Here is a 15,882-nt window from a genome sequence, read left to right on the forward strand (position 1 = left end):
CCCAGCAACCATATGATCCCCTGAATACTGCCCAGAAGCAATTCCTGAGTGCAGAGTCACTTAGAGTAACCCCTAAGCATCACTGGGTATGACAGGAAAAAAATTTTTTTAAAAGAATTCACTAAGTATTTTCAGGAATAGCACAGCGGTAGGGCGTTTGCCTTGCACGCAGCCAACATGGCTGACCCAAGTTCGATTCCTCCACCCCTCTCGGAGAGCCTGGCAAGCTACCGAGAGTACCTCGCCCGCACGGCAGAGCCTGGCAAGCTCCCCGTGACATATTCGATATGCCAAACACAGTAACAACAAAGTGTCCAATGGAGACGTTACTGGGCCCGCTCGAGCAAATCGATGATCAACGGGAGGGCCTTTACTTTACTTTACTTACTTAAAGAGATAGTAGAATTATGAATGTGATCAAACCGGTTACCTTTAACATTATCTCGAACATGGCAAACTCTAAAGGACAAAGTAGCCCAAGGTGTTCCAAGAAAAAAATCTAAGCAAAAGAAAAATATGTAGGTATTAATGCAGACATGGTGACTGAATAAGCAAACAGAAAGATTAAAAGATTTAAGTGGGGTAAAAAGAAAGTATGGTGGGCAAGGTGCTTTCTTTGCATGTGGCCAACACAGGTTCGAACTCCAGCACCACATATAGTCCCTGACCATTACCAGGAGTGATCCTTGAGCATAGAGAGAGCAAGATGCCACACAATTCCCTCCCCCCAACCCCGGCCAAATAAATAAATAAAAGTCTTAAGTGACATAGTAATGTGTGTCTCCACAAATACAATGGATATTGCCTGAACACTTATTCAAAGACACCAGTAAGAAAATTACAAGACAGTTGGGACAGGCTTGGGTAGTGGCTGGGAAAATTGGAAATAATGATGGTGGGATGGTACAATGGTGGTGGAATTAGTATTGGAATATTGAATATAATAATTCATCATGAATAAGTTTATAAATATTAAAAAAGAAAATTACAAGACAATTGAGAAAATTTAACTTCAAGAGATCATTGTATACTTATATTATTTTAGATAAATTTATATAAAATTTTTAAAAACTCTATAAAAACACTACTGTTTAAAGACACGGAATATAATAAATGAAGTGATTTTAAATTGTTTTTAAAGCAATCCAATAAGGAAAGATAAAAGGAATGGCCAAAACAGATTAACCTTAAGCACAAAACTCTGAAGGTTAGAGATATCGAACCATTCTACTATTGGCTCTAATTCTTTTTATATTTAAAAATCCTTGCAGGATGGGGTAAAGGAGGGGAAGAGAACAGAGTATGTCTCTTGCCTTTCACTTGGCCAATTCATATTCTGTTCTTGACACCTCATATGGTCCCCTGAGCACAGAGAGGGGAGTAAGTCCTAAGTATCACTGTGTATGGTCAAAAAAAAAATCTAAAGAAAGAAAAATTCCTATAATTATTTTTTTGTATTTATTTATTTTTTAATAGTGAGGCACCATGAGGTACAGTTGTAGACTTACACATTTTTGTGCTTGGGTTTCGATTATACAATGATCAAACACCCATCCCTCCACCAGTGCTTTCCCACCACCACGGACCCCAGCATCCCCTGCCCCCCCCCAGCTCCCATCCCACCCTGCCTCTGTGGCAGGGCATTTCCCTCTCTCTCCTATTGAGTGCCATGGTCTGCAAAAGAGGCATTGAGTGGCAATCATGCTTGGTCGACAGTCTACCCTCAGCATGCTCTCCCATCGTGGGCGGATCCTCCCAACACCCTTTATTTGGTGTTCCCTTCTCTTTCTGAGCTCCCCCTTCCCCTAACATGTGTGGTTGTCCTCCGGGTCATTGAGTAAAATTCCTGGTACTAATCTCTGCCATACTTGGGTGTTAGTTTCCTATTTTGTTACTTTATGTTCCCCAGATGAATGCAATCTTTCTATGTCTATCCCTTTCTGAGTCATTTCGCTTAACATGATACTTTCCATGTAGTACCACTTGTATGTAAACTTCATGACTTCGTCTTTTCTAACAGCTACATAGTACTCTATTGAGTAAATGTGCCAGAGTTTCTTCAACCAGTTATCTGTTCTCGGGCATTCAGGTTTTTTCCAGATTCTGGCTATTGTAAAGAGTGCTGCAATAAACAGACAATTGCAGATATCACTTCGGCTATACTTTTTTGCCTCTCTGGGATATATGCTGGGTCAAATGGGAGCTCAACTTCTAGTTTTTTGAGAATCATCCATACTGTTTTCCAGAAGGGCTGAACTAGTCGGCATTCCCACCAACAGTGAAGGAGTGTCCCTTTCTCACCACATCCGCGCCAGCACCGGTTGCTTTTGTTCTTGTGGATATGGGCCAGTCTCTGTGGTGTGAGGTGGTACCTCATTGTGGTTTTGATCTGCATCTCCCTGATGATTAATTATGTGGAACATTTTCTCATGTGTCTTTTAGCCATTCAGATTTCTTCTTTGTCAAAGTTTCTATTCATTTCATCTCCCCACTTTTTGATGGGGTTGAATGTTTTCTTTTTGTGGAGTTGAACCAGTATTTTGTATATCCTTGAAATTAACCCCTTATCAGATGTGTAGTTGGCGAATATCCTTTCCCATTCAGTTGACTGTCTTTGTATTTTGGTCACTGTTTCTTTGAGGTGCAGAAGCTTCTTAGTTTAAGATAGTCCCATTTATCTATCTCTGTTTTCACTTGCTTGGCCAGCAGTGTGACATCTTTGAAGACACTATTAGCTTCTATGTCATGAAGGGTTTTGCCAACATTTTCCTCAATGTATCTTATAGACTCCGGTCTGATGTTGAGGTCTTTAATCCACTTAGATCTTACTTTTGTACATGGAGTTAGGCAGAGATCTGAGCCCATTTTTTTGTATATAGCCGTCCAGTTTTGCCAGCATAATTTGTTAAAGAGGCTTTCCCTGCTCCACTTCACTTTTCTTGCCCCCTTATCGAAGATTAGATGCTCATATGCTTGGGTGGGGACGTCAGTATATTCAACCCTGTTCCATTGGTCTACGGCTCTGCCTTTGCTCCAGTACCATGCTGTTTTAATTATTACTGCTTTGTAGTAGAGTTTGAAGTTAGGGAGGTTGATTCCTCCCATTTTCTTTTTCCCAAGAATTGCTTTAGTTATTCGTGGGGGCTTATTGTTCCATATGAATTTCAGGAGTGTTTGCTCCAATTCTTTGAAGAATGTCATGGGTATCCCAATAGGGATTGTGTTGAATTTATACAGTGCTTTGGGAAGTATTGTCATTTTGACAATGTTAATTCTCCCGATCCATGAACAGGGGATATTTTTCCATTTCCTCATATCCTCTTTTATTTCCTGAAGTAGAGTTTTGTAGTTTTCTTTGTACAGGTCCTTTACTTCCTTAGTTAAGGTGATTCCTAGGTACTTGATTTTCTGGGGCACAATTGTGAATGGGATTGTTTTCTTCATGTCTTTTTCTTATCTTTCACTATTTGTATATAGGAAAGCCATGGACTTTTGGGCATTGATTTTATAACCTGCCACTTTACTAAACAAGCCTATTGTTTCTAGAAGTTTCTTGATAGAGGTTTTAGGGTTTTCTAAGTATAGTATCATATCATCTGCGAATAGCGAGAGCTTGATTTCTTCCTTTCCTACCTGGATGCCCCTAATATCCTTTTTTGCCTAATCGCTATTGCAAGCACTTCCAATACTATATTGAACAGCAGTGGAGAGAGTGGGCATCCTTGTCTCGTCCCTGATCTTAGAGGGAAGGCTCTCAGTTTTTCGCCATTGAGGACGATGCTTGCTGTAGGCTTGTGGTAGATGGCTTTAACTATATTGAGAAAAGTCCCCTCTATCCCCATTTTGGCTAGGGTTTTCATCATAAATGGGTGCTGGATGTTGTCAAATGCTTTCTCTGCATCTATTGATATGATCATATGATTTTTATCTTTTCTTTTGTTGATGTGGTGGATTATGTTGATTGATTTCCTAGTGTTAAACCAGCCTTGCATCCCCGGGATGAATCCTACTTGGTCATGATGTATGATCTTTTTGACGAATAGTTGAATTCTATTTGCTAGTATTTTGTTGAGAATCTTCGCATCCATGTTCATCAGGGATATCGGCCTGTAGTTTTCTTTTCTCGTGGTATCTTTGTTTCCTTTTGGTATTAGAGAGATATGGGCTTCATAGAAACTGTTTGGGAGGGTTTCTGTTTTTTCAGTTTCCTGAAATAGCTTGAGAAGGACTGGCAGCAGGTCCTCTTTAAATGTTTGGAAAAATTCGCTAGTGAATCCATCCGGCCCGGGCTTTTGTTTTTGGGAAGACTTTTGATTGCAGTTTCTATTTCGTTGATGTTAATAGGTCTATTCAGATACTCCAGGTCTTCTTGATTCAGCTTTGGGAGATTATAGGAGTCCAGGCATTTGTCCATTTCTTCTAGGTTATCTTGTTTCGTGGCATACAGACTTTCAAAGTAGTCTCTGATGATCTTTTGGATTTCTTTGGTTTCGGTTGTGATATCCCCCTTCTCATTTCTGATTTGGTTTATTAGGGTTCTCTCTCTCTGTTTCTTTGTGAGTGTTGCGAGTGGTTTATCTATCTTGTTTATTCTCTCGAAGAACCAGCTCTTGGTTTCATTGATCTTTCGGATTGTTTCTTTGGTTTCCATGTCATTGATTTCTGCTCTAAGTTTTATGATCTCTTTCCTTCTGTCTGATTTAGGTTCTTTCTGTTGATCCTTTTCTAAGGACTTGAGCTGTGAGGTCAAGTTGTTTATGTGCACCATTTCTACAGACCTAAGATATGCTTGCAGAGCTATAAATTTTCCCCTTAATACAGCTTTCGCTGCATCCCATAGGTTCTGGTAACTCGTGTCTTCATTCTCATTTGTTTCCAGGTATCTTTTGATTTCGTCCTTGACTTCGTTCCTGACCCATTCATTGTTCAGCATTGAGTTGTTTAATTTCCAGGTGTTTGATTTGGTTCTCCGTGTCTGTGTGTGATTCACTTCTATCCTCAGTGCATCATGGTCTGAAAAGATGGCTGATACTATTTCTATCTTCCTTATTTTGTTGAGGTGTGTTTTGTGTCCTAATACATGGTCTATTTTGGAAAATGTTCCGTGTGCACTGGAGAAGAATGTGTATTCTTTCTTTTGGGGGTGTAAAGCCCTGTATAATTCTATAAGCCCTCTCTCTTCTATTTCTTCTTTCAAAGCCAATGATTCCTTGCTGGGTTTTGCTCTTGTTGATCTGTCCAGAGGTGATAGGGCAATGTTGAAGTCTCCAAGTACTATTGTGCTGCTTGCAATGTCCTCCTTAAAGTCTGTTAGCAGTTGTTTTAAATATTTGGCTGTTCCTCATTAGGTGCGTATACATTTAAGAGTGTGATTTCTTTCTGTTGTACGTATCCCTTGATGAATAGAAAATGGCCTTCACTGTCCCTTCTAGCCTTTTTTCCTATAATTATTTAAAAAAAACTTTATAAACTACTAAAATTTAATATCATTAACTAATAATGGCAGTGAAAAAAATTATTACAGTTGTAAAGAACAAGGTACTTCAAGTATTTCCATTGACATTATTCTAATATAAAGGCATGCATTATGATAAATACAGCATAGAGCAAATGCTCTTGTCCAAAAGATATAAATTTCTTTTAGATATATCATTTTCATTTTTTAAAACGACATTGTCTTAAAAAAACATGATGAGTATTCATTAAAAAAATCAGTTCAGAATCAGCATAAGGTAATACTAAATTCATGACGTTTTGAAAATATACAAGAATACTTTTTCTTCTCTCATTTCATACCACATGATTCTATTATTAAAGAAATTGATTTGCCAACTCGAAAAATTTTTATGTGCTTTAAAAGATAATGAGGCTTTTTAAGGAGTGTTTTATGCATTCATTTGTTTTGCTGAGTATTAATCACGTGCATTTTGTTCATAAGGTTTGACTTGTTTTGCTCTGATGAAGGAAATACTGTGTTTTTATGGGAAATTTTAAAGTCATGGTGCTATACTAAAGATATAGCTCCTAGAACCAGTAATTGTTCAATGTCTTTTGTTGCCAGACCAGTCCTTAAACATCAGGGTTCTTGACAAGCTTTTGTAAAGCAGACAATTAGTAGCATTTAGCTGTTATTCTCTAGGTTTGAAGTTTCAAATTGGAGTCAAAATACTTCTTGGCAGGTAAGAGATAGCAAAACAGGGCTGCAGCTATAGTACAATAGTGAGGGATTTTGCCTTGAACACAGCCAACCCAGATTAAATCCCTAGCATCCCATATGGTCCCTGAACACCTCCAGGAGTAGTTCCTGTACAGAGCCAGGACTAACCCCGGAGCATTGCAGGGTGTGGCTCAAAACAAAACAAAACAAAAAATTGCAAAGCAGAGAGAACAATGTCATAGACAATCTGCCAAAAGCCATTTGAGAACAAGGTCATCCTGACCCTAAAGAAATATGAAACACACACGCACACACACACACACACACACACACACACACACACACACACAACGAGACATTGCTTTTCAGATTTGGACATCAAACCAGTACAAAAATGGGCTGCAATTACTAAAACATTCCTCTTCTCCATCACTCAGATTGGAATCTGGAAAACACAGTCAAAAGCACTACTTATTTTCTCACCACCTTCTCTATCTGAGCATAGACCTTCAAAATAATCAAAAGAGCGTGGTAGAATAAAATAGCAGAGAGAAGTCCAATCGACAATTCCGCACATTTGTGGAAGGTGAAAGCTGCAAACAGGTTACCGAAGATAGTAAATATTCTCTGTGCCCAATTACCTCAAAATAAGACAACAGTTGTTTCTAAAAAGAACATATTTTGTGCGTGATAAATGAGACATACCATCTCAAGAACCTGACTCTACACATCTATCTACTAAGAAGAAAAATTCTTTCTTGGGCTGGGCTATTTCAGTCCTAATTGTACTATTTGAAGTTGTTCAAACATAGTAAGAACTTTTCACAATTCTCTGTCCTCCTCTTTCTCAATGTTATCTAAACCCCAAGATTATAAAACTACCATTGCTTCTAACTCCCTGCTAATCTCATAGCAAGACCATCTCCAACCTTTCAAAGGTTCCAATGATGACACAGTGATTCTGCTGAGTCTAAAGATCTCTATTGGTGGTCCAATGGTAATAATTCTCAAGAATGTATTCTCTATCCCACAAATGCTGTGAAATTGTTGTTTTATAAATACCCAATAAATTTCAGACAATAAATCTGGTTCTTTTCATTTCTAATAGTGAAAGTGGGTTTGTGATCAAAAAATAATAATTTCTGCCAAAAAGAATATAGTATATAACAATTCTATGCTCCCTTGTCAAAGAAAAAACAGAATATGCTTGTGTGCTACTAAGTAGAAAAAAGAAACAACTTATAAATCTTAGTGTGGATTTCACCTTATAAATAGTAATGAAAAATATTTAGCTAGTATGTTTAAGAAAATTACCAGGCAACTTAATGAGAGAGAGAGAAAGAGAGAGAGAGAGAGAGAGAGAGAGGGAGAGAGAGAGAGAGAAGACAAGGGCTGAGGTATAGGGGAGGGGATGAGATGAGGGAAACTGGGAACATTGGTGCTGGAAAATTATGCTGGTGGGGGGATGGGTGTTGAAACATAGTATGACTGAAACCTAATCATGAACAGCTTTGTAATGCTCATTCTCATTGCGATTTAATAAAAATTAAAAATATTACCAGGCAATAATATTGTGACATCAGTGTCGCTAAAAAGATTGAGTATAAACGGGCATTCTCTTCCAATGGGAGCAGTTCCCAGGTTTGAACAGGAACTCAGTTTTGTAGTGCTTGCTAGAAGCCCCACGTTCCTCCATAATAGACAACTTTCATATTTTTCCCATGAAGATGAAAAATAACATACATGAATAGTTTGCAAAGAGAACACAAAGAAACACAATGAAAACATGATTTTAAATCTAAGTCTAATCTAAAGATGTAAAGTAAGATATACTTTGTACTTTAAAGTATAGTTTAGAACAAGAAAACGCACTATTGTTCCCTCATTCAATAAAACCCACTTTTAATGTTCATGCTTTTGTTTCAAGTTGGTGGGCATCAAATTTCCAGTTAAGAAAATGCTAGCAATCTTTTAAAAGCCTGCTGGAATTCGGGTTCTTTTTGGGTCATTCTGCCAGAATACATAGCCTTAATGTGCTCTCCCATCTATGAACTGGGTCAGTCCATATTGATTCTTTTCTCAGTAACATAAAACATTATAAATTGATCTTTATTTTTTATCAAGCAGTGGTATGAATAATAAGGATCAATGCTTACTGAGGTAAGAATCAATAAGGATTCGTCATTATTCTCACCATCATTTGATAATAAATAAATCTCATTTTATAATGTGACAAGTATTTTTCTATGGATTCTTAATTTGGTTAGCACCATTATTAAATCCTTTCAAATGAACTTAAGTTATCTGAGTAACCTAATAAAAATACGTAGAGCCAGAGAGATAAGACAAGGATTAAGGTGTTGGGGAACAGTTTTTCCCCCAATAGTGCCCAGACATGTTGTGCACCGCGTGCTGGCAGGTATTGAGCAAAGGATAACCAGTGCGTGGAGAAGCACCCTCCAGGAACAGCTGATGGCTGTTCATTTTATTGCCAGATCACTTGTATCACTTGTCACTTGTCATCCTGTTGATCATCGATTTGCTCGAGCAGGCACCAGTAACGTCTCCATTTGTCCCTGTCATGTGCTAGTGTAGCCCAATGGCATCTGCTAGCTCCAGGAACATGAAGAGCCTCAAACCGTTTATTCAGGGTTTTGACGAAGAAGTCTGACCATTTCATAGGTGGGCGACCCCGAGTCTTTTTGACATTCCAGGGAATCCAGTTGGTAACAGCTCTGGTCCAACGGTTGTCTCTAAATCTCATTACGTGTTTGGCCCATCTGTTTTTTGAAGCCTTGGCAAACAAGACAGCATCCCTGATTCTTGATCAATGGAGATCGGAGATCGAAAGTCTGGATTCCTTCTCTCACTTGAGTGAAGCGTGATACTCCAAGCACAGTATTGCCAAATACACACATATTTTCCAGAGGGTCTCGGCTTGCAAGAAAGTTCAGTCACGTGAAGTTCAGCATTATTGGCCTATCACTGCTCCTTCTCTGCTATGCCCTGGTCTAATTGCTGTCAATGCTAGATGCTGCAATTATGATAACTTGCTAAGCATACATGACAGTTTCTGTGTCGAGGGCTCATGTTAGTAGGAGATCGAGTGAGGATCGTGGCCAACCACCTCGTGCTGGCTGACACCCTGTTCTTGCCAACTTTGCCCAGATACTCCCTCTTATGAGGTTTTGCCTTCTGGGCTGCTTTGCAAGGTCAGATCTTATCTGCACCAGTGTCTGTCACCTTCCTCCACATTAAGGATTATATAGCTTACATGCAACTGACCCCTGGTTCAGTTTCTATAACCACATGATCATCTGCACATACCCACGTGTGACTCTAAAGGCCGCTGGGCATTGCCAAGGTGGCCTGAGTAATTCCCAGCACCACAGGACCCAATGATCACCATATCCTCTGATATAACACCAAATAATGGCTAACCAAGAATTGAAAAGAAAGGCCCCTGGTGCTCCTAAACACTGGGAGCCTCCACAAAAATACATGTAAGGAAAATGACTACTCTGGACTTTGATATAGAAAACCTTCTATCTTGCAAAGACTTGTGAGTTAGGATACCAGTCTTGGTAACATGTGACTTTCCTATTCAAAATTTATTCTCTAATATCTGTTGTATACAAATATACATATTTCAATTATATGTAATTATATATAATTATATATAACGTATATTACAATTTTATTCTCTAATATTCACTGTATACAAATACACATTTTTCTATAGAAATTTTGCCAAAACAATAAATTGAAGTTTACATTGCATTGTTTTAATGTGCAAAAAAATATTGAACAGATCTGCATGAAATTTTCATACTAAGAAAATAGTGAGCACTGGATAGGCAAATAGGTATAACCAGAATCTAAAAGAGCCCAAAGGAGCAACAGTTTGACCTTTTTTTCATGCCTTTGATAATCAGAATAAGTAATCAGTTGGTCCCCTTCCCACCAAGACTTCCAAATAATATTTATTTCACCATGTTACACAGATTAGTATGTTAATAATTTTTTCCTGCTCGTTTTATTTTATTTTCTTCTTCAAAAAATACATTTTATATTTTGGTTAATATAAAACATTGTCATCTTTTCTTTTCTTTTTTTTCTTTTTTTCTTTTTTTTTCCTTTTTGTTAGTGAAACACCATGAGGTACAGTTGTAGACTTACAAATTTTTGTGCCTGTGTTTCAGTTATACAATTATCGAGTACTCATCCCTCCACCAGTGCCCATTCTCCATCACCACTAATCCCAGTATCCCTCCCACCCCCTAGCCCCCCTCCCATCCAACCCTGTCTCTGTGGCAGGGCATTCCCTTTTGTTCTCTCTCTCCTTTTGGGTGCTGTGGTTTGCAAAAGAGGAATTGATTACAATTAACATTATGGAAATTTTACTTACATAATAGGAAACTAATAAATGCATAAATCAAGTCTCCCAAAAAAACAGTTTTAAAGAATAACAGGCTCAGAATACTCAAGTTCTAGATGTAGTCTATTCCATTTAGATTTGTGGAATGATGTTTTACCCATGTATCCTTTATCAGTACTTTCAAAGTTTTTTAAAAAAGGTAATTTTTTAAAATCTCAGGGCTAATATAAGCATCAAATTTAGCAATGAATATTCATGCTTATAAAGTATAAAGTGCATACCCAATATAAAAGCATTATTTTTATTGAATATGCTGAAAATGAAAGGAAAGCTTGATGTCTCTAGTTAATTGTCTTTAAAACTCTGAGACACATGTTGTACTAATTATTCTTTTGTGTCTCTTAAAGAATTCTTGAGTGACAGATACTACAGATCTTAAAATCATTATGCTGGACTATCTCCAGCCCTCCCAGACACAAAAATGTGTGTATCAAGCAAGGCTGTAGTTTGCTGCAACTCCCTACTGGTTTTAAATGGAGTAAAGGTTTTGAAATAGCTTAATGAACATTCAAAAAGTTCTGCTATTTCGAAGGAGTTCATGGCTGCTTAAAAATCAGGAATTACTCTGAAAGATGAGTTGATGTTTTATTATGTAGCACTCTATGTAAATTCACCTCAGTGCTACATCCATATATTTTTAATGAAAACAGACATTATAGGGGAATTTTCTTTATCATTGTGGGCACAGAATTCTTAGAAGAAAACAAAACAACTAAGGTGTCAGTGGTGCAATTACATCAGCCAATAATTAAGTCAGAAGTGTTAATTTCCCTCCAGTGGCTTTAAGAGGGGGTATGCATATTCCAGGAAATATGCAAGGGAATTTATGGAAGTATATGAAGAATATACTAGAACTTCTAGTATTTATTCAAGAGTTAGTAATTGTTTTTTATTAATATTTAAACTAACAAGGCACATATTACTAATAATAGATTTATATTATACCATCACTGTATGTGCAAATATTTCTTATGTATATAGACATAAATTTAAAATTTGGAAGATTTTATTCTACAAAGAAAAATTTACCTTAGGTTACATTTTCCCTAGAAGGCATTCCAATGGCTTCTTAAATGAACAAAATCTTTAATAAAAGGTATTTTAAGTAGTAATTTAAAAATTAGAAAATCTGTGAATCTAGTTCTATGTTGGAGAGAACGAAAGAAGGTGGAAAAAGAAAAAATGAGAAAAAAAGAAGAGAGGGATAGAGAAAAAATGGAGGAAGGAATAAAGAAAGAAAAGAAGAAAAACTGAAGAGAAGAAGGAAGAAAGGAGTGAGGAAAAGATGAAAGGAGGAAGGGACAGAGGGAGGAAGGTAAGAGAAAAGGAAGGAGGAAAAAGGGAGAAAAGGGAGCAGGACAAGAAGGGAAACAAAGAAGGGAGGGGGGAAGAAAGAAGGAAAGAAATGAAAGAAGGAACGAAGAAAGGAATGGAGAACGAAAAGGAGAGAGGGAGGAATAAATTTGGTAAGGGAGGAAGAAAAGAGGAGAGGGAGGAGAAGGGAGGGAGGGAGGGAGGGAGGGAGGGAGGAGGACAAGAGAGGAGTTGCAGAGAATGTCTAAAAGCAGAGTAAAAAACAGTGTGGAAGTAAAGTCGAATTTGATGTCGGGAATTTAGTGCAAGTGGCAGAGAATCTCCATAGCATGTGCAAGGTTCTGAGTTCAATACTCCACACCTCACGCAGGACTGCCCAATGTGGTGCAAGTGACCGAAAGTTTTCCACTATAATCCTGATAACTCATGAAATAAATTATGCAAGAAAGCAACTGGTATACATAAAGTATTCCTTGATACTGATACTGAAAGATACTGAGGAAACCAGTTAAGTTACTTGGAAAAGCAAATAATAATTCTGCTGATTAATCCCTACTCTAGCTACTGTAAATTACAAATTATGTAACTTGTGCTTTTCTTAAAACACACAGATGATTTCAATACAAGTAAATTGTTTCTTTCCTTTTTTGTTTGCTTATTTGGGGGCCCTCTTTGGCAGTGCTCAGCTTTCACTCTTGGCAGGTTCAGGGGAGCATATGGCTGCTGAGGATCTAACCCAGGTTGGTCACAAGTAAGGCAAGCACCCTAACTGTGGTACTATCACTCTGTTTCCTTCAAGTAAATAGTTGCTAATGAAAATAACATACTCAATTTACTGTTTAAGTAGCATCGAGTTAACATAACTGGATGAAACATTTCTATATTTATGACAAAAATATTTGCAAAATTGGCAAGGGTAATAGTACAAGGTGATAGGATGCAAAAAGCATGTTAGCCTCCACTCAGTAAGATCCATGGAACCACTGACCTCAAACATCGCTGAGTATACAAGTTCCCTAGAACAGATGACTTGTTAAAGAAACTTTGGTACATCTACAGATGGAATACTATGCAGGTGTTAGGAGAGATGAAGTAATGAAATTTGCTTATAAGTGGATAGACATGGAGAGTATCATGCTAAATGAAAGGAGTCAGAAAGAGAGGGACAGACATAGAAGAACTGCACTCATTTGTGGACTATAGAATAACATAACATGAGGCTGACACCCAAGGACAGTAGATACGAGGGCCAGAAGAATTGTCTCATAGCTGGAAGCCTGCCTCATGAGCAAAGGGGAGAAGGGAGATGGAATAGAGAAAGGATCACTAAGAAAATGATGGCTGGAGGAATCAGTCAGGACGGGAGATGTGTGCAGAAAGTAGATAAAGGACCAAACATGATGACCTCTCAGTGTCTATATTGCAAACCATAGTGTCCAAAAGTAGACAGTATGGGAATATTGTCTGTTATGGAGGCAGGGGCAGGATGAGGAAGGGGGCTATACTGGGGAGATTGGTGATGAGAAATGTGCATTGCTGGAGGGATGAGTGTTTGATCATTTTGTGATTGTAACCCAAATATAAAAGCTTATAACTTTCTCATGGTGATTCAAATAAGTTTTTTTAAAAAATCACTGTGTATAGCCTTGGAGGCCCCTGAGAAGTGCTGGGGTAGCCCTAGTAGTACAGAACCAGAGCAAGACCTAGCTTGAGGCAAAGAATCACCAGAAGTGATTCCCAGAACCCCTAAACACTACTTGGGAGCCCACCCCCAATTCCCAATACCTTAAAAACACATAATGCAACAAAAATTTGGTCTGAATTAATTTACTCTTCTTATATAGGAAATTAAATTTAAAAAATCAAATTAGTATCTTCTCATGCAACACATACTAAAAAAAATGTCTTTGTTCTCCTAAATTCCAACCAAGCTCCATGGAAGGCAACACCGTGCAAAGTCACAGACCAAGTGCATTTGACATTGCCATCCTGTGTTCATGGCAATTTTCAATAAATATCAAGTTGGTACCCTTTCTAGAGAACATAGAGAAGGGGGAAAAAAGATGAAAGAGACCTTGAATATTTTCTATTTTCAGAAACAAAGGACAATCGTCCTATTCATCAAAAGTTAAAAACCAAATATATATCTTGAAAGATCAGGAGAAAAGCACGTATCTGTGTAGCCCTAGGAATCTAAAACTGGAAAAACAATGTAGATAATTATGTGGTGGCTTCCTTTTTGGCAGTTAATTTGGATACATTAATCATAATCAAGTCTCTTTAATCAGAATTTGGGATTTCCTGAGGACTTTTCATTAATTGCAAACCAGAGCAGTAGGCAAATTATTCTTCAGTGAAGATCAGAGTACTCCTTTGTGATTTCAGTTCAGATCCCACAGAATTAAGTTCAAATAGAATTTTTACTGAATTTTGCTATCATATTACACATGTCCCCCATTAATTCATTATTGCTAATAGGAAGCATATGTATCCTTAAAATGGCATACCATGAAATGACTAAACTAATGAGCAAAAGTGAGCTTCAACAGGTACAGCTGAGTGCAAGTAGGTGGATGGTTTAAGGGTCCAATGTTTTATTCAGCACAAACACAATTAAGCCTGCTTCACGTTCTGTTTTGCTTCTCTAAGAGTGACTTTGTAATAAAATTGCTGTGAGACTGTGTGAAATCATTTTAATAAAGGTAAAAGTGCCAATATCTGTGTTCTTTAAACAAAATAACAGTCGAGAGAGAGAGAGAGAGAGAGAGAAAGAGAGAGAAGTACCTACGATAGAGGCAGACTGGGGGGGTAGGGAAGGGAGTGGCAGTAAGGAAACTGAGGAAATGTATACTAGTGAAGGGACTGGTAATGAAACATTCTATGACTGAAACCCAGTTATGAACAACTTTGTAATTATGTATTTCACAGTGATTCAATTTTTTTAAAAAGGGGGGCACAACAACTTTATGTAAAACTTTTTTATTTCTTTTATTGGAATTTATTATGAGACTGACGCGCTGCCTGCTGCGCGTTACTGGGCCCGCCCGAGCAAATCGACGAACAACAGAAGGGCCTTTACCTTTACCTTACCTTACTGGAATTTGATCAAAAACTTTGAAACTACAAATAAAACTGCTTATCCTTAATGAAGAAGTCCCAGAAAGAAATGTTTAGCTTAATGTAATTACTTGAATTAACGTTTATTTTTGATGATATACATTTTGAGAACAACTATCTATCCTTTTGATATCCTTTTGATATTTAGTTATCTGTGTCATTTCTGTGTAAAGGGCATTTCACCAGCAGTTTCCACAATCACTCTTTACCTATTTTTTCAGGGCCTCGCAGATTATTTATTACTGAGTTGGGAACCTGGTACAGAAGTTAGAGAGGAAAAAACGGATTTTCAATTCAAACAAATGTGAATTTAGACTCATCGTGCCTGCCCACCCACTGTAAGTGCCAAGATACTACCAGTTTATCACAGCACACATGTGCATGTCTCATGCATGACGCCTTACAGACCCAACTTGGTTCTTCCCCAGAGTCTCCTCTTGAGTTACACCCAATCTTACATCCGAATCCACTGAATTTCATTTGAATCCACTGAGGAAAGGGGCAATTCTGCTTCCGTTTCTTCACCAAAAACTGTTTGATGCTAAAAGTCTTGTGGGAAGACATGGCAAAGAACAGCCACATTCACACAGCTCTGATGACAGTATTAAAAAAAGGATCACTCTCCACTTTTATCATGGACTTCTTAATAACTCGACATGATGAAGTATATAATTTTGTACAAAAGTAATACTTTTAAAATTTAGTATTATATAAAAGATATATGCGTGAAACAAACTCACTGTCCTAAAATTACAAACACAAACACTGTCCTCCCGTTGTTCATCAATTTGCTCGAGCGGGCCCAGTAATGTCTCCATTGTGAGACTTCTTGTTACTGTGTTTGGCATACTGAATA

General features: G+C 37.7%; 1 pseudogene; it reads right to left on the minus strand.

Moving 5' to 3' along the window:
* Window positions 1–15,426: 15,426 nt before the first annotated feature.
* Window positions 15,427–15,590, minus strand: LOC130043193 (60S ribosomal protein L39-like; annotated as a pseudogene).
* Window positions 15,591–15,882: the final 292 nt, after the last annotated feature.

This window comes from Sorex fumeus, unplaced genomic scaffold (assembly GCF_029834395.1).
Source record: "Sorex fumeus unplaced genomic scaffold, SorFum_2.1 ptg000115l, whole genome shotgun sequence".
Lineage (NCBI taxonomy): Eukaryota > Metazoa > Chordata > Mammalia > Eulipotyphla > Soricidae > Sorex > Sorex fumeus.